At 41.9% G+C, this 26,227-nt stretch overlaps 1 protein-coding gene across 4 annotated transcripts in view; it reads right to left on the bottom strand.

Moving 5' to 3' along the window:
* The window catches only part of sgcd (sarcoglycan, delta (dystrophin-associated glycoprotein)), a 410,547-nt gene that overhangs the window by 364,674 nt on the left and 19,646 nt on the right, over window positions 1-26,227 (bottom strand). For 2 of the 4 annotated variants that reach the window (XM_060936507.1, XM_060936505.1), the window contains exon 1: window positions 12,594-12,730. The exons of 1 other annotated variant lie outside the window; for it this stretch is intronic. The gene's annotated coding sequence lies outside the window, so the exon portion shown is untranslated. One more of the 4 variants, XM_060936508.1, reaches the window with a different exon arrangement.

The following is a 26,227-nucleotide window of genomic DNA, read 5'->3' as shown; positions in this document are numbered from 1 at the left end:
CCTCAAGAGGGAGGAAAACGGTCCCAAAATGGAGAAACGCGACCCTCAGAATGATCATCAAAATGATCACATCTTGTCCACATGATATTGTTCTTGCGAGACGGAGGAAAATGCTACACACAATAAAAAAATTTAAAATTTCAGATGACTTTGCAGCAGTGTTGTAGTCGAGTCATTAAACCTCGAATCCGAGTCCAGTCTCGAGTCTCCAGTGTTCAAGTCCAAGTCATTAAAGAAAATTTTGAATCCACTATTGATCCAAGTTGAGTCCGACACAAGCCCCGCCCACTATCAACAGGGCAAATAACATGAGAGAGGGTTAACACTCGCTAGTTCATTGCTCAGCAAGCCCAGCAATGAACATAGCATGTCACTTCCTTCTCTGGGTGTGGTCTCGCCAAATGACGACTGAAGTTCAAGGTTGTCCCCATCATCTCCTCGATAGTTCTTCTACATATGGAACACACAGCAGTGCATTTTTTCCCACGGCACGAGAAGTCTGTATAAGCAAAGTGGACAATCCTAGCGGCGTCTCTCCAGGCATTTTAGCGCCGTTAACGTTAGTTTGTTCCTGAACATGACGTATGAACAGGTGAATGTGCATTCTCTTGCACAAAATTAGTATAAAATTAATGTAGATATAAATTTAAATATCTTATGCCAAATTATTATGGCATGTTACAAAAAGCAAAGAAAAAATCTGAGTCCTCATCTCTAATTTACGAGTCCGAATGCAGTTAATGCACGAGCCCGAGTCATCAGTGCTCAAGTCCAAGTCAAGTCACGAGTCCTTAAAATTAGGGCACAAGTCGGACTTGAGTACTACAAGCCTGCTTTGCAGTCAGTAGGTTTAAATAAAACAGAAAAAAAAAGCAAAGGTGCTCATCTCATCTCATTATCTCTAGCTGCTTTATCCTGTTCTACAGGGTCGCAGGCAAGCTGGAGCCTATCCCAGCAGACTACGGGTGAAAGGCGGGGTTCACCCTGGACAAGTCGCCAGGTCATCACAGGGCTGACACATAGACACAGACAACCATTCACACTCACATTCACACCTACGCTCAATTTAGAGTCACCAGTTAACCTAACCTGCATGTCTTTGGACTGTGGGGGAAACCGGAGCACCCGGAGGAAACCCATGCGGACACGGGGAGAACATGCAAACTCCACACAGAAAGGCCCTCGCCGGCCACGGGGCTCAAACCCGGACCTTCTTGCTGTGAGGCGACAGCGCTAACCACTACACCACTGTGCTGCCCCTCTGATTATTATTATTATCATCATCAAAAATTAAATAAATTTTGGAAAGTAAACTCCGTGAGTAGTCATATTTAAATATTTGGCTCTGATATCAAATGTGCTGTCCATTTCACAAAAAAAAGTGTAATTTTGTAAAATAGATGAATGTACCCAGCTTCCTTTGAGTAAGTTTTCAGTGTAATCCATTAGTAAAATCCTCTCAAGCCTGAAAAATAGATCAGTGGGATTAGAAAATGTAATTCCGAAAGCTCATTAGTCAACGCGGCCAAGCATTCAACAGGTAAATATGACCATCTTTCACACAGTCGACATGATCTATAATCCATTTTCCTCCGTTAACATACCTGAAGACATTCCTTACACCATTAACTGTAAACTACACACGTAAACAGATGATTATTCATTATTTATGGGATGTTATTCCTTTCCTGTCTGGCAGCTGGTGAAGGTGTGAGCTCTATTTCTTTTGAAGTTGCTGGAAATTACTGGCGTATGGACATAATTTCCTGGAGTGGAAAATATTTCCATAATTGGAATTTGTTATGGTGCTTCAGTGTCAATTTTGGAAGATTTTCATAGATTTTTTTAATTAAACAAAAGGTTTTGGTTTTTTTTTTTACCATTTACTGCTTATATTTTCATTTTAATCATCAAATATATTAATTATAAATCTCAAACACCATGAAATGTTTTTTTCTTTTCCTTTTTTCCCCCTGATCTTTTGCTGGATTTACCAATGAATCATAAAAATCAAGTCTCAGCCTTTAAAATTCACCATCAAAGTTAAAGGTTAAGTTTGGTTTAAGTTTAACAAATTAGCTAGTAAAGTTCAGGTTGCTAATTTAGCTGAAATTTAAGTAGTTAAAATAAGCTAGCTAGGTTATGTTCGGTAAATTAGCTTGTTAAACTTGCTAGCAAGTCATGGTTTGTTTTTATAAAAACAAGGTTATTACCTTACATTCCTAGTAGAATATATATATATATATATATATATATATATATATATATATATATATATATATATATATATATATATTTAAGTTTGTGCTATACTTTGGTTTTTGTTATTAATGTTAGTAAAACCCCTGGCGACTTGTCCAGGGTGTACCCCGCCTTTCGCCCGTAGTCAGCTGGGATAGGCTCCAGCTTGCCTGCGACCCTGTAGAAGGATGAAGCGGCTAGAGAGAGATGTTAGTAAAACCTTAGAATTGTTTACAGGGCAGTTCTTCAGCAAAGAGGCCAATATTATGAAATTATTACAATTAACTTGTCAGCTCAGAGATTTTGCTAAAGTATGGAATCCAAGGAAAAATGGACTGAACCCCATATTTAAAAATCATCACCCAGTTATAGCGATGCTGCTTCACAGAAATCTTGGTTTAAATTTTAAGAAATTAAAGTTCATTTTTTTCTGATGTAATTCTGTTACTGACTTTTCTTTCCTCGTACAGTGGTGCTTGAAAGTTTGTGAACCCTTTAGAATTTTATAATAATAATAATAATAATAATAATAATAATAATAATAAGTTACATTTGTATAACTTGCTAAGTTTGTTAGCTCACTAACTAGCACATGTTAATTCATACAGTACATTCATTGTGATAAATTAATAAGAAAAGTTATATGATGAAACATTTTGAATATTCAGTGACAAACTATTTTATAAAATACACTCCAAACACTGTCACCTGTACACTAGTGCTTGAAAGTTTGTGAACCCTTTAGAATTTTCTATATTTCTGCATAAATATGACCTAAAACATCATCAGATTTTCACACAAGTCCTAAAAGTAGATAAAGAGAACCCAGTTAAACAAATGAGACAAAAATATTATACTTGGTCATTAATTTAATTTAATTTATCTAGAAGTTTTCTCTATTTTCTATTCTCTGTTTATCCTGTAATGATGCTGCTGGGGGCGGCACGGTGGTGTAGTGGTTAGCGCTGTCGCCTCACAGCAAGAAGGTCCGGGTTCGAGCCCCGTGGCCGGCGAGGGCCTTTCTGTGTGGAGTTTGCATGTTCTCCCCGTGTCCGCGTGGGTTTCCTCCGGGTGCTCCGGTTTCCCCCACAGTCCAAAGACATGCAGGTTAGGTTAACTGGTGACTCTAAATTGAGCGTAGGTGTGAATGTGAGTGTGAATGGTTGTCTGTGTCTATGTGTCAGCCCTGTGATGACCTGGCGACTTGTCCAGGGTGTACCCCGCCTTTCGCCCGTAGTCAGCTGGGATAGGCTCCAGCTTGCCTGCGACCCTGTAGAACAGGATAAAGCAGCTAGAGATAATGAGATGAGATGAGATGAGAGATGATGCTGCTGGAATTTTAATTTCCCTGAGGGAACCCTCCCAAAGGGATCAATAAAGTTCTATCTAATCTAATCTAATTTATTGAGGATAAGGATCCAATATTACATATCTGTGAGTGGCAAAAGTATGTGAACCTTTGCTTTCACTATCTGGTGTGACCCCCTTGTGCAGCAATAACTTTGACTTGGCCATTCCAAAACATTCACTTTTTTCTTCTTTAACCATTCTTTGGTAGAATGACTTGTGTGCTTAGGGTTGTTGTCTTGCTGCATGACCCACCTTCTTTTGACATTCAGTTCATGGACAGATGTCCTGACATTTTTCTTTAGAATTCGCTGATATAATTCAGAATTCATTGTTCCATCAATGATGGCAAGCCATCCTGGCCTAGATGCAGCAAAACAGCAAACCATGATACTACCACCACCATGTTTCACAGATGGGATAAGGTTCTTATGCTGGAATGCAGTGTTTTCCTTTCTTCCAATATAATGCTTCTCATTTGAACCAAAAAGTTCTATTTTGGTCTCATCCGTCCACAAAACATTTTTCCAATAGCCTTCTGGCTTGTCCACATGATCTTTAGCAAACTGCAGATGAGCAGCAATGTTCTTTTTGGAGAGCAGTGGCTTTCTCCTTGCAACCCTGCAATGCACACCATTGTTGTTCAGTGTTCTCCTGATGATGGACTCATGAACATTAACATTAGCCAATGTGAGAGAGGCCTTCAGTTGCTTAGAAGTTACCCTGGGGTTCTTTGTGACCTCGCCAACTATTACACGCCTTGCTCTTGGAGTGATCTTTGTTGGTCGACCACTCCTGGGGAGGGTAACAATGGTCTTGAATTTCCTCCATTTGTACCCAATCTATCTGACTGTGGATTGGTGGAGTCCAAACTCTTTAGAGATGGTTTTGTAACCTTTTCCAGCCTGATGAGCGTGAACAACGCTTTTTCTGAGGTCCTCAGAAATCTCCTTTGTTCGTGCCATGATACACTTCCACAAACATGTGTTGTGAAGATCAGACTTTGATAGATCCCTGTTCTTTAAATAAAACAGGGTGCCCACTCACACCTGATTGTCATCCCATTGATTGAAAACACCTGACTCTAATTTCACTTTCAAATTAACTGCTAATCCTAGAGGTTCACATACTTTTGCCACTCACAGATATGTCATATTGGATCATTTTCCTCAATAAATAAATGACCAAGTATAATATTTTAGTCTCATTTGTTTAACTGGGTTCTCTTTATCTACTTTTAGGACTTGTGTGAAAATCTGATGATGTTTTAGGTCATATTTATGCAGAAATATAGAAAATTCTAAAGGGTTCACAAACTTTCAAGCACCACTGTAAAAGGTTTTGAGTTCAGAGTTAAACATAGCCCATTTTTCTATGCTTATTTTTAGGGTTAAATGATACCCCATGCAGTGTCAAATTTTTATTTAATATCAATTTCTTGAGAACTGCAACTAAAAAACTTTACCACATTTTGCTGTGAATGTGATTCTGTTACTGAAGAACTACTGTTATTAAACACGAGCAAGCTGAATATTGTATGTAGATATTTATATGTTTATTTATTTGCTTGGTTAATAAAAGTCCCTTTTACTTTCGAACATGTGTGCCTGTTTATATGTTTAAATGTCATTCCTTTTCTCTTTCACCAACTTGATTTTTTGTCTCCGTGATCCAACTTTTAATGAGGTAACACTTTTTTTTGAACACTCACTTACATGAAGTTTTTTGTACTCGCTCCACTTCACTCTTAATCAGATAAGTTCTGCACAATTCACGCAACCAGCTTAAAATCTACACGTTACATTTTATTTATTCGTACAGGAATTTTAATAGGAACTTGTTGTTGATTCTAAGATCCCTGTTCTTGGCTGCAGGAGTGGAACCCAATGTGTTCTTCTGTTTTCTGTTGCATGCTGAGATGCTTTTCTGCTCACCACGGTTGTAACGAGTGATTATATGAGTTACTATATCCTTCCTGGCAAAAAATAAAAACTCAAATCAAGCTGGCCATTTTGTGATCTCTGACCTTCTCTTATCAACAAGGCGTTCGTTTCTACCCACAGAAGTGTCACTCACTCACTCGATGTTTTTTGTTTTTCGCACCATTCTGTGTAAACTCTCGAGACTGTTGTGTGTGAAAACCCCAGTTAAAACATTAACTGAATCTTTTGATTTGTATCTGCATGATTTGATGCATTGTGTTGATGTTGTGAAGGGATCGGCCGATTCGAGAACTGCATCAAACAGAACAGCAGGTGGATGGATGGGTGTTCCTAATAAAGTAGCCAGCAAGTGTGGGTTTTTTTTTTTTTTGCGAGATTAAACTGCGCCGGAGGCCACATTGTGACGTGTGTTATGGTGATGGAGTCGTCAATACGTGTCTGCAGGCAGCAATCAAGGGAAGTGAATGCGCTCCACAGCACCGTCGCCTGAGCATTCAGCGAGCCTCGCCCGATTCATCTTCACCCTGTCGAGAAACCCGAAACATGCAGGAGTCTCCACAATGCACACAGGGAATGTCAATGTTGACAAAGATTTCTTTCTCCTCTGCAGACTTGCAGGACAGCTTTTGCAAGATAAAAGACAGAAGACAGAAATAAATAATATACGAAGGGGATTGGGGACAGAAGGACGAGGAGGGAGGGTTGATCTCACTGGGTTGGGTTTTGTTTTGCTTTGTTTGCACCATAGAAAAGCAGTGTGGGCTCGAATGTGCCAGAACTGACAGAGTAAATGTAGTCCGTTGCTTTCAAGTTGTTTTTTTCAAGTTGAGATTCTGACTAGCATCATTTTTGAGGATACTATTTCCTGGAACAGAACAGTAAGAAGTGCGGGATGTACTGTTTCAGTTGAAGGATGTTGGTGAGGGAGAATAAGGTATGAAGTGAATGCAACGGGTTTGTTTTGGGAAATGTTTTCTTTCATTGGTCAGTCATTATTTTGCAACGTGATTTTTCAGGTCCATGATCACATATGACAACCTGTTGAATCAAGAGTGATTTTCTGGGAAAATAATACATTCAGGACAAAAAAATAAACCGGCACGTAAATTTCAGGATTCCGCAGAATAAGATGCAATTTCAATTCTTAAGAAAACAATTTGATATTTGGTGATACTACTGCATCTGAAATGATACGATACAATTTCAGTACATGACACACTGATTCAGTAATTGATGATACGACTGAATCTTTGTCAATATGATAAGATACGATTTTAGTTCTTAAGGTAATGATTAGATACTCCAGAATCTGCTGCAGTATGATTTTGAATCTTAAGACAATTTTTAAGACACAATACTATTTGATGATACCGCTGAATCTGATGCAATACGTTTCTGATTCATCAGGCAACGATTCAGTCTTTTACATTGCTAATGAATGTTTATTATTCCTGTTCACCCGTTTTTGTGGCTACTGCCTCATAGAGGCAAAGCGAGGCAGTAGCCACTATGTCATCATGTTGTAAGAATGAGTGGAACAATAGCATACTGCGCATGCGCATACACACAAACATTACAATCACCGGAACGGCGAATTGTGATCTCACGATACAAACAGTTGACCTCACGTTATCAAAGGTACACAAGAAGGAGAGGCGGAGCCACTATGTCATCATGATGTAAGAATGTAAGAATGAGTGTAACAATAGCGAAACTTCGTAACCAATCAGCACTTATCCTGATCAAGTTTGATTACCCGTTCTACTTCTTGACAAACTTCAGAACCAATCAGAACCGGAAACAAAATAAGAAAAACCTTGTGATAACTTCTTAGTATCGGAAGATAATTGACAGATAAAAAGATAAAAGAAATTCACCTCATGGTTCGCCAAGGCTACTGATTCGATATCAAGTAAGTGGTGTTTATTTTAAGAAAATTTACCTTTTGATTATCACAGCTTTTGTTTGGTCCTTCTGAAAGGTTTGTAAGTTTTTTTGGGGTTTTTTGTTTGTTTTTTTTAGCTTTTTGGCAGATATATTGAGAAGCCGATATCAAACTTCCGCTATTCGCTTTATTTTTTTTTTATTTTAGAGTCTTTACACTACACTTGTGAAACAAAATGTGCTCATTAGTATGAAATAATGGTTCTAAGACAATTCAAGAACAAGTGCTTTCTTACTATTTTGAAAATAGATCCCAGATAGCACACCTATGTTGGCCCAACGTTGGCCCACCATCGGCTGCACTGACGGTCCATCAGAGGTATGACCAGCAGGCCTTTGTTGGGCCGACGTCAGCAAGCCGATAAAGAGGGGGAAAAACGAGATCTCGTTACTCTCGCGTGTCCTGCCACCCGTGAGCCGCTGATGTGTTTGCTACTCACTGTCGCTAGCAGGCCGCTGGATTCTGAAAATATTCTGCAGATTCTGAAAATAAAAAGTTATAATACTACCCTGCTGTTGTTATAACTGAATAATATTTCGAATAAAAAAAATATGAAAACAGTTAAAGTGAATATCTGCATCCTTTTTTTTTCCTTTATCGGCTTGCCGACGTCAGCCTGACGAAGGCCCGCTGGTCATGCCTCTGATGGACCGTCAGCGCAGCCGACGGTGGACCGACGTAGGTGTGCTATCTGGGATCTAGTTCACAGCACTGTATTTTGAACAAAACAGAGGAAACAAAGTTGGTAACCAAAATACTCCAAGCCCTGATGCTGCTTACAGCTTGGTGATGCTTGCAAGAGATAAGGAGAGTATCATTGATAACATGTCTCATCTCATCTCATTATCTGTAGCTGCTTTATCCTGTTCTACAGGTTCGCAGGCAAGCTGGATCCTATCCCAGCTGACTACGGGCGAAAGGCGGGGTACACCCTGGACAAGTCGCCAGGTCATCACAGGGCTGACACATAGACACAGACAACCATTCACACTCACATTCACACCTACGCTCAATTTAGAGTCACCAGTTAACCTAACCTGCATGTCTTTGGACTGTGGGGGAAACCGGAGCACCCGGAGGAAACCCACGCAGACACGGGGAGAACATGTAAACTCCGCACAGAAAGGCCCTCGCTGGCCACGGGGCTCGAACCCGGACCTTCTTGCTGTGAGGCGACAGCGCTAACCACTACACCACCGTGCCGCCTTGATAACATGTATATATGCTATATTTACTGTATGGACATGGGATCAGAAAACAATTTTATTTATAAGCAGTAGCCACATGTACCTATAGGGTACCTTTTTTTTTTTACACCACTACTCCTCCAACAGCTTTTGAGATAGCGACACCATTCCATCTCTGACACGTCCGTCCTGAACCTGTGTAGTGCGCATATATAAATCTTTGCACTATCCCCTGTTGTTGTTTTTTTGTTATTGTTGTTTTTCATCCCTGTTTTTTCCCATTAAGATGAATGGTGGAATGTTGGCCCGTTATGGTCTAGCACCACTGCTGGCTAACTGCAGTATAATGTGTGGCTCCGCCCATCCCGCTCGAGCACAAGGCAGTGCGCAGTGCTGCCACCTCAGCCATTTAAAACAGAGATTTTCGAGCGTGAAGTGTTCTAACATCTCTGTTTCAAGCCATACCCAACAGACTCTCTGTAGATCAAGCCAGCATCAGCTGTAGATCATGTAACACAAAGATTTCCAAGTGCAAAGTCTCATGTCTGATCCAGTTACTGTTGGTGACCCTCTGCTACAGCTGAGCAAGCACACTTTGCATTTTCTCTAATTTTGGATGTAACAGTTTGTCAAACATCGTTCTTATTCCATCAATAAGACGTCGTGATATAATGCACCGCTCAACATGAACATTTTCTACACTGATTGATATCAGATTTTAGTCTCGCATTTTAAAATCTTGACCGTAGATTGATATTTAGACCCAGATTTTACATTTTCGACATGCTGTGCACTAGGAATCCAAAACAATACGTCCGTCCATTCTGCAGGTTTTTCTTCATTTTTAAAAGAAGACTCTACATTGTTATTAAAAGAATGTCTTCCCAAAAAAATCTCACACTGCACTCTGGCAGCTTCGGAGTCATGACAGCATTTCTGATTTTTCTGGAATGATAAACTCAAAAACTATAATATATCTCATCAAATATTTTAAAACGGCAGCTGTTGTCAACTACACTACAAAAAAAAGAAAAAACAAACAAACCTCATCATATCAAGTATCTTTGCAGTGATAATATCTGATAACACTTCAAATAAGTGAAGACTGTATAACCAGTTTTTGGACAGTACATCTCGAATATCTTATTTCGCTGAAAATCATTACACTTCAAAAACATCGTATTCCGATTGAGATTTTTAGATGATTAATTATTTTAGAAGGTTGAGCACAAAGATGACTTGATTCAAGAGTTTTACAAAGACTTCAATTTAAATTCCTGTGAAATTCTTTGGTAAAGGCATCGTTTTGAAAAATAGTTCCTCTGCCACATTAGTTTGAATGTTTTCCAGAAAGTTTCACACATAGCATCTGATTATGAGCTCGAGAGATGTAGCTGAGGTTGAGGAACCATTGATGTTTAGGAGTTGAATGAGGTTCTGTTCAGGAAGTTAATGATTTGTGAACGGAAAATTGACGAAATCTCTGTGTTTCCAGACGTGGTGTGAGAGTTCACTTAAAAATCTCCAGTCTAGACCACGCCCACTTCCTGTTTAAATCTGAATATGGATACAGACAGTGCCATTATTTTGCTTCCTTACAATATACCATAACTTCTACTTTCTTTTAGCATGTAGATGCATGACTGCAGTTTATTTCTATACAGTAGTAGCATTTACGTTTACCTAGAATAGCATTAAAGTAGCAAACTTTATGCAAAAATCATAAAAGCATAAATGAGCAACATACACTCGCCGGACACTTTATTAGGAACACCCCTCATCCACCTGCAGTGGTTTGATGCCGTTATCTAATGAGTTAATCCCCTGACAGCAGCACGATGCATCAAATCATGCAGATACAAATCAAGAGCTTCAGTTAATGTTCACAATGTTCAAACATCAGAACGGGAAAAATTGTGATCTCACAGTGAAGTGTAACGTTCTTTCTTTCACTGTGGTATGGGTGTTGGTTTGAGCCAGATGAGTATTTTTGAGCCAGATGAGTATTGCAGAAACTGCTGATCTCCTTCCTGGGATTTTCACACACAACAGTCTGTAGAGTTTACACAAAATGGTGCAGAAAACAAAAAACATCGAGTTGAGTAAGTGATCAACAGTTCTGTGGGTGGAAACAAACGCCTTGTTGATAAAAGAGGTCAGAGATCACACAATGGCCAGATTGGTTCAAGCTTTTTTCCCAGGAAGGACATAGTAACTCATATAATCACTCTTTACAACCGTGGTGAGCAGAAAAGCATCTCAGCATGCAACAGAAAACAGAAGAACACACTGGGTTCCACTCCTGCAGCCAAGAACAGGGATCTTAGAATCAACAACAAGTTCCTATTAAAGTGGCCGGTGGGTGTACAGTATCACGAGATTGCATACTGTATTAATCCAAAAATTGCAGATTGTTATTTTTAGGTTTTGATTCAACAGTTAATGTCTTGGTTTTAACTCAACAACAACAACCATTAACCGGTTATCTAGTTTTGCATATTCATTTCAAAACCCAGGTCTTAACCTCTTACATCATCTTCAACTCACTTCAAAACCCACCAATTAAACCATGGTATTCTAATTAGTATCTTAATTAAGACAGCTTTCATTATACATTTAATAATAAAAACTAGTGATATCACAAACTGTTTATTTTACTCTGATAATGATGTCAGTGACATCAAAATGTTAGTTTATGATATCGACAGTTTTTATTATTAAATATTCTAATTAGAGTGGGAAAAAAATCCACTTTCCTTCCCTTTAGGTGATGGAGATCATTGAGATGATATGCACGACTCAAACCTCAAAAGAATTTACACACGGTGATGAAAAAATGTCTAACAGAAAGACGTAAAGAAACCTGAACAGACGTTTTCTGGCAGATAAACATGCTTGATTGTTGGGCAAACTGTTTTGTGAGAGTTCTATGATCTAACGAGAGAGTAAACATGTTAGCACTGACACTGAGTGTATCAGTGTGTCACATAGACATGTTAGCATGTCATGTCGCTTATGCATTTGTTCACACACATTCTTCTTCCTGATGTATTTAATTAAACATTTTTCATCCCCATGAAAAGGTTCATTAGCTGATAAATAAGAAAACCAATTAATGTCCATCTCAATTGATTTAATTCTATGGAAGGATCCCCCCAACCCCGGTCACGTCTTATTAGGTTCTCCAGTTGACCCTTCCCCCAGTCACCAATCCCATGTCCACAGGCAAATCAGTCTTTTAAAAAGGCTTTTTCCATCATGACTTTTACGTGAAAGAGTGCACTTTGTGGTGCAATGTACATACGAGTGTGAAAGAAAACACACACACAAATAAACGTCCACACTAAAGCACATCTAATCTTCAGGAGAGCATCGCTAAGGGTTCTCAGACAACCTTCCTGAAAATCCCAGACATCAGAGCAAAGAAAAGAAGTGAGAATTTCTGTCGATTGGTTCAAATGAATTACAACTGTGACACGGCTGATGTTATTTCGAACATCCCTGTGACATCGAGAGCTATTCTTGTCAAAAACTAGCAAAGCACAGCCTTAGATAAACTCGTGTTCTTCTATTATTCCAGAATTGCTGCCCTGTCAGACAACACCTGAGCCCAAAGATCCTGTGTAATGTTCGAAAGCCCTGAGGCATTCATCTCTTGGAATCTCCATGTGGGTCAACTCAACGATACAACAGATGGTGCTGAGAAGGAAAGATTTTAATCACCTTCCATCTTTCTCGTAAAGTGAACTATTTGCATAGAGATACTGTACTGTGCTTACAGGTTTTGGAACTTGTTGTGGAGTGTGTATGATACTAAGCAGAAAAAAAAGAACTGAAGAAACAAACAAAAAAAAATAGACGCACTTATTTTATCACAGAGAAACATTTGACTCGGGTGAAAAATGACAATGCTGATGTTTAAACTCCTACCTCTTTGTCAGATGCCGACTAACGCAGCCTCAAACGAGTCAGAAATACATGGAGTTGGAGAACTGCCAGTGCCTCCTTATGTCTTTGCCTGGCAAAAAAAAAAGCCAAGCCAGTGAAAGAGGGGGTGAAGAAGTAGAAACGTCTACCAAAGTCGGGAATCGGGCTCCATGAGTCTCAGCAGCCTATGATCTCTTCTGAGAGTCTGTCTTGGGCACCAAACAGTGAGTAAAGTGCAGTAGTCCTGTCAGAAGGAGAACAGCAACCAGAACTGGGCATCCTCCAGTGGGTGATGGGATGGTGGAGTGACGGGGGAAGAGATGCAAGAGTGTCCGTAATCCTCAGAGCCGAGACTCGGCAAGCAAGAGTCGCCTCAACATCATGCTCCGTCCGCAAGCGCCTACATCTCTCTTCCCTCCCCACATCCTCCTAGCTGCCTTTATTTATCCTGGACTGGAGCAAACAGTGCACGAGGGAGCTCGAGAGAAGAACGAGAGAGTGAGGGAGGGAGGGAGGGAGGGACAGAGAGAGAGAGAGAGAGAGAAGAGAGCAGGAGAGGAGAGAAGAGAGCAGGAGAGCTTGCACTGTCAGTGACTACATTAGCAGCACTGAGTAGGTGGAGTTTTCATTGCAGCAGAGGAGATCATGATTTGAGGAGGGAAAAAAATCCGAGAGAGAGAGAGAGAAAGAGAGAGAGGTGCAAAGACAAGGTTAAAAGGCATTGCAATGGGATAAAAGGAGGAGTTCGCTGAGAGACACTTGACTCAAAAGATTAAAGTGAGATCACTTGGATTTATCTGCACTAATTCTTAATTCAAACACCGAAGAAACATTATCTCAGCACACGCTGCACAAAAAACCATCTCCGTCATGGAAATCTGGTCTTTATTCCAGTCTTGCTTGTGTTAAGTGCAGAGATACAAAGATGGACCAAGTGTTCCACTAAAAATGGATCTAAATTATCTATAGTGACAGTCCGCCGTCAAAACCATGGCAACCAATATTTAAGTTGGACACAACAAACCACACCATAATATAGTATATGATGATAGTGTTATTTATTGAATTATATAATTATTCTATATAGGGGAATCCATGGCCAAATGGTTAGAGAAACAGCTTTGGGACCAAAAGGTTTCTTGTTCAATTCCCTGAACCAGCAGGACTGGCTCAAGTGTCCTTGAGCAAGGCGCCTAACCCCCAACTGCTCTGGCAAGTGTGGTGGCATACCTTGTGTCTGATTAGCCAAAGAAAAACTAATGATGTGATTATCAGTTCAGGCAAGAACCCAGCCATAATAAAAATAGTAAATGTTTAACATCTTAAATTATTAAAGACAATGTTTCGGGGGGGGTTCAGTTATTTTTCTAGTGGGACTCATAGAAGCAACAGGTTTAGAAGGTCAGTCCAGATTTCTCTATCCTATGCCACATATTCCAGCTTCTTATTGGGAATCCAAGGGTTTTCCCAATCCAACAGTGAGATATAGGCCTAATCTGTACAGCAGATCCTGGGTCAGCCTGGAATCAGTCTCTATCCAGTGGGATGTGCCTGATACATCTCAATTGGAGCTGGCCACTGGCCATCCTTGTAAGGTGCCCAAACAATTTGGAGGATTTTGTGGCTCTTCTTAGATTGCCAACATCACTGAGGTAGTAGGTCCAGGAACCCTGCAGAGGAACTTAATTTCCACCACCTATACTCCAGGCCTTCTTTTAATCACCACCCACAGCTTGGAGAGTGACTGGGAAACTGAGAACTTTGTCTCCAAACTGAGTTCCTGCATCACAACCATAGATCCGTACAGTTACTGGAACACTCCTGCTATTTTCATCAAATCAAAGGATACTTAAACACTTCCATCATGAAGGCAAGGTCTCTCCTCTAAACTGAAAGAGCTTCCCAGTGTTTTCCAATAGAGCACCATGGCTTCGGATGTGGAGGTGCTATCCCAGCCACTTCAGACTCAGCAGTGCACAGGTCCACTTTGGATGGTGCCAAGAGAACATTTGCAAATCATCTGCAAATAACATGGATCTTATGTCTAGAGGTCCGTAGGTGCTAAAGAAGGCAACTGGACTTGCTTGAAATCCTTGAAGACATTTCACCTCTCATTCGAAAGGCTTCTTCAGTTCTGTCTGACTTCACGGGCACATGGATCAACACAGGAGAGCCAGTTCCTCAGGTCAGGCAGGACTCTGCAGTCTATCTTCATCTCAATAACAAAGGACACTTGTTTCAGGACTGCAGTGTATGCATTCTTGCCAGAGAAAACCAGTGGTTTGAAAGAGGAGTAAAAGAAGCCATCTTCATCAACCTGGAATGACCTTTGCTGAACAAAGGAGGTGGTCTTAGGCTACATCCACATGACAACGGCAATGAGATTTTTTTTTTAAATATCGCGTCCACATGGACAGCGGATCAGTAAAATATCAGGTTCATATGGCAATGCAACGCTTGCTGAAAACGATGCAATACACATGCCACACCTCTACGTGCGCTGTAAGACGGTCCCATCGGAGACACCAGAACAATAGAAGAAGTAGACGCATGCGCATAAACCCCTTCTTCTGTAGCATCAGCCACAAAGTTTTGATTATTAATCAGTAGTGTAAAACGAAAGACGCAGAAAGAGGAATGAATGGGGATAGATGGAAGCCGGTACGCCAACATTCTGATATCCTCCAAAATTCTTTAATGGTCCGGAATAAATTGAATGCTACACGTTGATGGATTACTTTGTTCTTCTACGCCCTTTTTGAGGAATGTACTGTCGGACTTAAACCAACATCTGAAGAGGTGAGATCGCATCTTTTTTTTTTCCTATTTTTGCTGGCGGGATTGTTTTTGTTTTTGGAAAGCGCACGGGCGGTGCGCGGTTTGGTTATACTCAGAGCTTCCGCACTGTTTGGACTAAAGACTCTGCCCTAAGGGCTATTCTCTCACACTCTCTCTCTCTCTCTCTCTCTCTCTCTCTCACTTTGCACCATTACACAATAAATATTCATAGTGAAAATATTTTGTAAGCACATTTCATGAACCAAGTTATAGGATTTGTTGACAACTCACATCGAGTTTGTTACACTTCTACCCGGCATGAAGCACTGACAGTCATGTGGTTGTGACATCATCGTAAACAAATCCGTTCTACTCATCCAGACGACTTCGCAACGGGGCCGTTGCCAGATTTTTCCACTCTGGAACCCGTTCTCAAAAGATTTTGCTTAAAACGCCGGTGCCGTGTGGACGCCAGGCCGAAACAATAAACAATTTTATCAGATTCACCTGAATCCGTTGCCGTGTGGACAGGGCCTTAGACACCACTTATCAGTCACCTACAATGCAGTCTTTGGCACACTTCCCAGAAAACTGAATACACATCCACACCAACACTCAGCTGACTTCAATGACTCACATGATGGCAGAGAGAGCTAATGACCCACAGATCACCCTAATGACCCTCTAGGCTGCTAACACTCACTACGTTTACATGCACATAGAGAGAATCGAATTTCTGCCGTTGCTTGACTGAAATCGAAGTTCAAAATGCCATGTATACACCTTAATTCGGCTGAAATTGAACTGAACTTGATTTCTCGGAATCGAGCTACACGACCTAGTTTATGCGATTTCTGCCGAGCTACTTTGTGCATGTATACCCTATCGAGCTAGTTGTCGAGCTACTTACTGCCCCTTCCGGAAGTGACGAGTGACGAGACCACAAGCGGGAAACACAACAGCCTCGGTCGGCATGACAACAGTAGTAGCGAGCAGCAGAAGAGGTCAGGAGGAACAAATGAAGAAGAGAAAATGGTGATGTAGAGCTCTCTGAAGTGTGGGTGGAGCACAGAGGACGGCAGGACAAAGCTTCTGGTACTAATAGGCTTTTTATTGTCAGACTTTTCAGTTTAACAGCCTACTTTTATTCTTGACACACACACACACGCGCTGTGTTCTAGTCCCGGGATGAGCTCTCCCCTCTGCTCTCCCTCTGCCTCCTTAAATAGGGCGCGGTTACTGGGAAGACACACAAACACAGGTTAATTACCGTCAGGTGTAGTGATTCTGCCACTCACCTTCCCTGGCTCCTCCCTCCTGTCACAGACCGGCGCTTGACCACGCCCCCACTGCCACAGGCAAGCAGAAACGTGCACTTCTGGAGCAGTGAGGAGAAAGAGTTCATGCTTATTCAGCTTAAGGAGTTGAATATATTAAAATTCATGGACGGGAGAAAAACGCGCAATGGAGAACACGGAACTGATAACTTTGTTTACACTCTTGAATAGCTCTTCTTCATGACGACAACCGGAAGTGTACCAACACGATGGGGCGTGTAGCGCCACCTGTGGCTCGGGTGCACAATGCACCTCACACAATAGCCCGATTTCATTGTGTGCATGTAGGATTGGATTTCTCTGGCACCCTGCTGGGACCTTCAGCTCGATTACCGACAGCAGCTCGATTTGGATGTGCATGTAAACGTAGTCACTGTTCACTCCTGGCCTCCAGTGGCCCTAACAACCTACAGGATGACTGAGAGGGTCAACGACCCATGTGACCTCAACAACTCTCCTTAGGTTTGCTTTTAGTCCACTAGAGGATAAATACCTGGAACTCCCCACTAGTCAGACAGAACTAAAGAAGCCTTTCGGATGAGAGGTGAAACATCTTCAAGGATTTCAAACAAGTCCAGTTGCCTTTTTTAGCACCTACAGTACTTATTATGATGACCTGGATGACTGAGAACCTTCACAGACATATGTATACAGGTGCAATGCCAGTCTTTGACATTCTTTGTATAGGATGCCTTAGCATTACAATTTCCCTTTTCCACTGGAACTAAGAGACCCAAACCTGTTCCAGCGCATCAATGCTCCTGTCCACAAAGCGAGCTCCATGAAGACGTGGTGTGTTAAGGTGTTAAGGCTGGAGTGAAGAACTTGAGTGTCCTGCACAGAGCCCTGACTGAACTCAACCCCAGTGAACACCTTTGGGATGAACTGGAACACCAAATTCATCCCATGGGCATTATAGAGCAGTGACACTGGAAATAAATCAGAAATGCGTGTGCATGACTGTTAACTTGTTTCCCATGCAAAGGCTAAGAGTAAAGATGGGGGGAAAAACATCTTGTTTGGCCAATTTGTGGCTTTTGAGTTATAGTTAATGTGTGTTTATTTTCTGAAACCTGGCAACCGTGTCATATTTGGGGAAACCATGGCTTAATGATTAGAGAAATCGCTTTGGGACCGAAAGATTGCCAGTTTGATTCCCTGGACCAACAGGAATGGCTGAAGTGCCTTTGAGCAAGGCACCTAACCCCCAACTGCTCCCTAGACTGCTCTGAATATGCTGTATGTCCTCTCTGGATAAGAGCTTCCGCTAAATGGCATTAATGTAATGCAGTATTCACACCTTTTAAGCTAAAAACCCTGCATTAATGTGACTTTTAGGGTTTCTTACATGGCAAGCTTTCTTTGGCAAGCTCCCTTATATGGCATTCTTACTTTCTGCCAAGCTTTGTCCTATCTCCTATACGTTATCTGTTCATTCTGAATAACTTATCAATAACTGGTTACATTCCTAGATGCATCATTGATGTTGTAAAATTCACCATCACAGACAGATGTTGTTCCACTGCAAAGAATTCAGCAGAATGCAAACATTTACACACACACACACACACACACACACACACACACACACACACACACAGAGACATGAACTGATGTTTGATTGAGCAGTGCCCCACTGATGGAGGTCATGTATCTGTCTCTCTCCAGCTGAATGGAGGCAGATGTGAAGGTGTCACTGTGAACAACCCGGAGCAAAAGACAGAAACAGGATATTAGCGTTGGAGTTTTCCAGCAGATCATCCCTCATTCCGCAACGTTCCCTCCATGTCTGATCACCTGTCAATCACCACATTGACATCCTTAGAGATCATCCCCATATGAACAATAATCAACAGTTTTTTGATTAGCTCGTCCGGCTGTAGGCCAGGTCAGAGAAGCTTAAGAGATCACATGTCATCCGTCCATCCACAATTTACAAAAATCACTACCCCTCCTACACAACTGATCAGATTTCAATCAAACTCGCATGCAATGTTCCCCAGTTGGGTGTGCATAAATTTTGTCAAGATAGTGGTGCCACCTGCCATGTTTGCAATTTTATGGGTGTCTAATTTTTTTGGATGACCCGTCACATTAAACGCTACTCTTCATAAACTGCTGGGAAGTTTTCACTGAAACTCACCCAGAAGACTCTAAAGACATATTCCAACAAGAATTGTTCACCAGGTGGTGCCACCTGCCATGGATGAGGGGTCATATGCAATTTCAGAAAAATCATTACTTCTTCCACAGAACTGATCGGATTTCAAACTCGCACACAACAACAGTGGCCGGTATGAGGTACAGCCTCATTGAGGCTACTTTTTAACTGATATTTATGATTCTTCTATGATTTTGATAAAACTGTTAGACCTGTTTTTTTTTTCAGTAAGCACATTTCTAAAGATGCTCCCCTATATAACCTTGCACGTCTGTAATGGATTAACGGAATAATAAATGAGCCACCCTCACTTCACCCTCACCCATCTGACTTGATTAAAAAAAAAAATTTTGCCAGTAATTCTTGGCTTCTACCCCATAGGGTGCATTGCTAAAGTACAAAAAATAAATCACATCACCCTTGTTACGTCTCTTTTTGGGAACAGAAAAAAGAAAGGGAATGAATCGGTATTAAACATCAACCAAAGCACTGTTCCATCACTCCATCACAGTCTGGATGACTCCATGTGCTTTCGGAGCGAAACTGAGTCCTGATCATGCGCGACTGGGGTGATGTAACTTATCCATTTTGATTAAGGTTCTCAGGAGTAGATAAACAATGAGTTTAATTTGGAATGTAATATGTTCTCGATTCTTGAAGACAGACATAGAGTATACAGATATAGTGTTCATTTCACTTCCTGGATGAAGCACTTGACCTGAAGTGCTATTTAAGTGCTGTATAAGTGAAGTCACATAAAAGGCTAGTAATAACTTCCAATTATTAACATTCAAAGTTCTTTTATCAAGCTTGTCACAATATGAATCTCACAGATTCTGACTCAGGAACAGGATTTGATCATTTCAAATAATGGCACAACACAGCACTTAGTGCGAACACTTTTGAGTTTCTGGTTGTACTTAACATAATGGTAGTGCTTATCAGAGTACAAGACTCTTCTTTAAACCTTCATCGTGTTGACACATCGTCTGAGTCAACAGAGAGATTAGTGCTGTTATAAGGTTGTGTTGTGACATTTTCCATCCTGGCACAGTACATGACTCTTAACATCACTGAACCGCTCACTACTCAACTTTGATCACTCACGATCTTCTCTGGTGGATGTAGAAGTGTGCAAACTACAAAAGCAGTCGCAGATGAGTCATACACATTATGCCATCTTTCCTCAAATCCTGCTTTCTCACAAACATAAACGTGAGAGCTGTCTAAAATGAAACACTGTGGAATAAGAGAACATTGTGGAGGAAGGATTGGTGGGTTAGATGAGGATGAGGAAAGTGAGAATTGTCTGTTCTGCCAAGAGGACTGGAGGTCCAGCAGTACTATGGGTGACCAGGAATCATGTTGAATGTGTTTTTATTTTTTCTGTTCATAAGAATCATTTTGGTCTGACATGACAAGTAATTATAGTTGTAGCTATTACAGAGCATTATTATTAGTTCATCCGGCTGATATGTGATGAGTTTATGCCACCATGTTTTGTCCGTTGTCCATTGTCTGTTTGGCGTCGTCCACATTTCACGAAAATTGCTTCTTCTCTCTCAATTCTTCACTGATTTTTATTCTCTTTGGCAGGAAGGTAGGTCTGCCTGGGGTGCATATGGCTTCTACACAAATTTGCATAATTGCAATTAATAATGAAGATATGGAGTAATTAATCAATCCCTAACGAGCAGTTTCCACACAAATTGCTTCTTCTCCCTCAATTCTTCACCGATTTTGATTCTTTCTGGCATGAAGGTAGGGGTACCTAGGGTGCATATAACTTCTACCAAGATTTGCTTTATTACAGTTATTAATGAAGTTATGGACTAATTAAGCCTTAATGAGCAGTTCAACGAAAAACACTTTTTCTCAGTCAATTACTCGCCATTTTGGATTCTTTTGGCCAAATAGGTATTTCTAGGGTGGCTATAGCGGCTAGTGTAACAGAGTAAGAAATAACCTATTCTGAATTTCTGCAAAATAAATGCGCTTCTTACATATTTATATAGTTCTGAAGCTACCTGGTGGGTTTATACTGCAACTGCAAAGCTAGTGTTCCTCTCAGCACACCGTACTTACCCCAGCAAGGAAAAATGCTTCCTTGCTGGAGGTAGGTACATCATAATAACGCTGTAACCTATATTTGTATTTTTAACGTTCTATGGTTGTGCATGCCGTAGTCTATGAGGTGTATTTTGGTTGAGTTGTACTATTATGTAATTATGAAGTTACTTTATTTTCAATTAGTATTTTTTACCACACGTTGAACAAACTATTGTAATCAACTAGCCATACTATTGCTTGGTTTGCTCGTGGTCATATCATTTTTCAGTAATAATTTTAGACAGTACCTTTTTTGTTAACTCTTCATTGTAGATATTTGAATGCATATACAGTTGCACAACACTGATGTTTGCGTGTTGCTGATTTTGTACCAGGTAGGTTACGTTTCACGTGGGTTTTGTATTGCTGCATGAAAACCTCCTACTGGAGTTAGAGTTATGTGTCTTCGTGCGTTCTTTGTGAAATGGAGACATTCACAATTGGACAATTGTCAACAGAATGAATGTGGATTTAATTTCTCTATTCTCAATGTAATTAAAGCAATGTTGATGCGGGGCTTTGTATCACGGCAATATTGTAAATTGCGTTGGACATGAAATGGTGTTTAATTTGTCGTCTATGAATGGAATGCTATCAAAAAACATCTCACTGTCTATGAGTGGAATGTTCTGATAGAATGTTTTGCTATCTAATGATAGAATGTTATTTTAGAGCATTTGAGTGTTTGCAGTAAATGTAAAAATAGCTCTCATTTCTAGTCTCCTCTGCAGATCATACATACAGGAAATATAACCACTATACAATCACATATTAGACTGTACAGGATAATTTGCACATTATAAAGTGAAAGTATATTTTTATTTGTCTTTTGTTAAGAAAAAGAAAAATGCTTCCTTGCTGGAGAGATTTGAATGCATATGCAATTGCACAACACTGATGTTTGCGTGTTGCTGATTTTGTACCAGAATAAACTGAAAACTGGAGTGAGAGCAAGTCCTGTGTAGATGTGCCATCCTTCCTGCACTATACCATACATGCAGCAATCCACTGACAAAGACAACCCATTACACTGGCCACTTGAGATGAGAAGAGGAAACAAGAAATATGTTTTTTTTTCCCCCTCATTTCTTTCAGTAGCATTTTAGAAAGGGTTTATTAGTACTAAAGACATTGTACAGGCCAAACAAGGTATAGTAGTTGAGGAAAAGGCAATGTTCTGTACTGTAACCCCAGTCTAGTGGGCCAGCCTCAGCACAGACAAAATAATGAGTATAATGACTATGAAAACGAAAACAAGGACTTTAGGACTTTTTTTTTTTGCTGGTACCTCGTACAGTGAAGGCTACATCAGGGGGCAGAGCCTTTTCTTACAAAGCCCCACAGGTATGGAACAGCCTTCCAAGTAATGTTCAGGAATCAGACACAGTCTCAGTGTTTAAGTCTTGGCTGAAAACATATCTGTTTAGTCAAGCCTTTTGTAATAGTGTTTATGAGGTAAAGGAGTAGATCTGGAGGATCCTCAGACAGATTATGTTTTGGTAAACTGGGTTGTATGGATGCTGTCAGTCCCCACTCACTTGCTCACTCGAGTTTGCTGACGGTGTAGTGGCTGCTGCTTTATGTCCCGGGGCTCCCTCATGCCTGTGTTACCTTCTGGCTCTCCTCTTTTAGTTATGCTGTCATAGTTAGTTTTGCCGGAGTCCCTGCATGTACTCAGTGCAAAATGTATACTGTTCCTACTCATCAGGTAACATTGGGCATACCTAACAACCTGTGTTTTCTCTCTCTTTCTCTTTTCTCCCCTCCCCCCATTCTGTCTGTCCCTCTGAGTTACATGTCAATCCTGGGATTGAGATGCTGACCTCTTCTGCTCTTCGGACCTGCCTGATCCATCCTGATGCCCTACGTCTGGCTGGAGTCTCATCACATTGCTCCTGTGGAGGACAGCCCCATATGGACAATTGAAAGTCGCACTTGGAAGATGCTCTGGACACTTACAGTAATATTTTTACGGTATGGCTGAGGACTACAGTTGACTTGCTAACTTTAGGACTGCAGTTGTCATGAACAGTTCTGCACTCAAGTCTCCATCAATGAGGAGTTTATAACATCAACGAAACAGAATTCATGTTAAAACTGTTAAAATGTTATAATCACATTGTGTGTTATCACCCAAATGAGGATGGGTTCCCTTTTGAGTCTGGTTCCTCTTGAGGTTTCTTCCTCATGTCGTCTGAGGGAGTTTTTCCTTGCCACTGTCACCACAGGCGTGATCATTGGGGATAGATTAGGGATAAAATTAGCTCATGTTTAAAGTCATTTAAATTCTGTAAAGCTGCTTTGCAACAATGTCTATTGTTAACGCTATTAAAATAAACTTTACTTGACTTTAGATGAGCTGGAAGGTACAGTAGATCGATAGGGTGTCCTCTACCTCAAAACCATAACAAAATAAAATAAACATATTAAGCTTCCAATATGGTCTCAAGTGGTGAGATGTGAGAGGCCCTGTGCTACAATTTGGCACTCAGTTTGAAGTCACTGACTGGCACTTGATTTGTTGTCACTGCTGAGCACATTTACAATTATTAACGGTCATATAAACAAAGCACGCTGCCCTGAAAGCCTAATCGGTGAGCGTCTCTGCTGGGTTGGAGTCAGATGTGAGCACACTGTGGGAAATGCACTGGCAAGAAGACACAAGAGAACGCCAAGGAGCAACGTGAGCTCTAAATAAAGAGCAGCGATTCAGCCATGGACCTCACAGCTATACGTACCTGTACATATGACCTGTACATGCATGTGCTGGACTGAAACTCCCTGCTCTTATTTTTCTTCTAGAAAATTCAAAATTCTTATTAAACTTGGTTTCATCACTGCTTTCATTTTCCAGCCATTTCCACAAGAATAGACCAGTGGAGGCTCAACCAACCCTGAGGTATGTATGTTCTTTCACATCTGTTCAAATCCAATCCTGGTGTGTTTTGCTTTTGGGTGTGTGTAATACTTCCTGATGTGGGTGGAGCACAGAAGCACAGCAGGCGAGAGTTGATGTTTACACAAATACTTTATTGAGCTTTTCAGCTTGCTTGCTTCCTTTCATCACTCACTCACACATGCATTGTGGTTGGGGAGAGAGCTCCCTTTCTCTGCTCTCTCTCTCCTTTTATGCTCTGTCCCTGTAACAAACAGTGACACACACACACACACACTAATTGACAGCAGGTGGAATGACTTAGCCACTTACCTTCCCAGACCCCGCCCTCCATTCAGACTGCTGCTTGGCCACGCCCCCGCTGCCACATACCCCCACCACCTGACTCAGGCCAGGGAGCCATCCGGCCTGAAGCTGACTCCCCCCCTGACGGGACAGGAAGTCCGCCACCACCATCTGCACCCCCGGCCTGTGGATCACCTTGAACTTAAATGGCTGGAGGGCGAGATACCAACGGGTGATCCGCGCATTGGCATCCTTCATGTGGTGGAGCCACTGGAGGGGTGCATGGTCTGAACAGAGAGTGAAAGGGCACCCCAGCAGGTAGTATCGGCGAGCGAGGACCGCCCACTTGATGGCGAGACACTCCTTCTCGATTGTGCTGTACCTGCTTTCACGCATTGAGAGTTTCCGGCTGATGTACAGCACGGGGCGTTCCTCACCCTCCACCTCCTGGGACAAAATGGCCCCCAGCCCTCTGTCCAATGCATCAGTCTGCAAAATAAATGGGAGAGAGAAGTCAGGGGAGTGTGAAAGTGGCCCCCCACACAGTGCAGCTTTTACCCCAGAGAAGGCCTGTTGGCACTGCTCTGTCCACTGGACCGGATCTGGAGCCCCCTTTTTAGTGAGATTGGTTAGCGGGCTGGTGACGTCTGAATAATTAGGTAGAAACCTACGATAATAGCCAGCCAGCCCCAAGAACCTTCTCACCTCCTTTTTGGTCTTGGGCCTCGGGCAGGCCGCAATTGCTTCGGTCTTTTTAATTTGGGGACGCACCTGCCCATGGCCCAAGTGGAACCCCAGATACCGTACTTCCACCCGCCCAATCGCACACTTTTTTGGGTGAGCTGTGAGGCCCACTCACCTCAGTGACTTTAGGACAGCCCTCAGGTGTTCCAAGTGCCGTGCCCAATCATTACTGTAGATTACGATGTCGTCTAGATAGGCGGCCGCGTAGGGAGCGTGAGGGCGGAGGACCCTGTCCATAAGCCGCTGGAACGTAGCAGGCACCCCAAACAACCCAAAAGGGAGCGTGACAAATTGGTGTAATCCAAACGGTGTGGAAAAGGCTGTTTTCTCTCAGGATAGAGGAGTCAAGGGGATCTGCCAATATCCCTTTGTTAGATCCAGTGTCAAATAAAAGCGAGCAGCGCCTAACCAATCAAGCAACTCATCAATGCAAGGCATTGGGTATGCATCAAATTAGACATCGTGTTGACCTTTCTATAGTCCACACAGAACTGGACTGACCCATCGGTCTTGGGAACCAGGACCACTGGGCTGCTCCAGTCACTGTGGGACTCCTCGACTATGCCCATTTTGAGCATGGCCTTGAGTTCATCCCGAACCACCTTTTTCTTGTGTTCAGGCAAGCAGTAAGGGCGGCTATGCACTACCACCCCCGGGGTCGTTTCGATGTGGTGTTCTATGAGGTGGGTACAACCAGGAAGGGGTGAGAACATGTCGGAAAATTCCTTCTGCAACTTGGCTACCTCCATGAGTTGGACCGGTCAGAGGTGGTCTCCACAAGGGACCGGAGTGGTCCGAGATGTTATCTTTTTTACCTCCGGCCCCAGCTCCACCTTCTCTGGGACTACCAACGCCACCTGGACCCCTTCCTTCCAGCATTTTAAAAGGTTGAGGTGGTAGATTTGCAGTGCCCCACCCCTATCCGTTCGCTTCACCTCATAGTCGACGTCCCCAACTCACCGTGTGACCTCAAAGGGCCCTTGCCACTTGGCGACTAATTTAGAACTCGATGTGGGCAATAATACAAGCACTTTGTCTCCCGGCGTGAACTCCCTAAGGCGTGTGCCCCGTCATACAGCCAGCTTTGACGTTCTTGTGCCTGCCATAAATTCTCCTTGGTTAGGTGCGTGAGGATGTGGAGTTTTACGCGCAGGTCAAGAATGTACTGGATTTCATTTTTAATCGATGAAGGTCCCTCCTCCCAATTTTCCCATAGCATGTCCAGAATGGCACACGGCTTATGCCCATATAATAATTAGAAGGGAGAAAACCCCGTGGAGGCTTGCGGGACCTCTCGTACTGCAAACAACAGGGGCTCGAGTCACTT

Source organism: Neoarius graeffei, chromosome 12 (genome assembly GCF_027579695.1).
Source record: "Neoarius graeffei isolate fNeoGra1 chromosome 12, fNeoGra1.pri, whole genome shotgun sequence".
Taxonomy (NCBI): domain Eukaryota; kingdom Metazoa; phylum Chordata; class Actinopteri; order Siluriformes; family Ariidae; genus Neoarius; species Neoarius graeffei.
The sequence above is the reverse complement of the archived record's forward strand: the minus strand, read 5'-3'. Positions and strand labels throughout refer to the sequence as shown.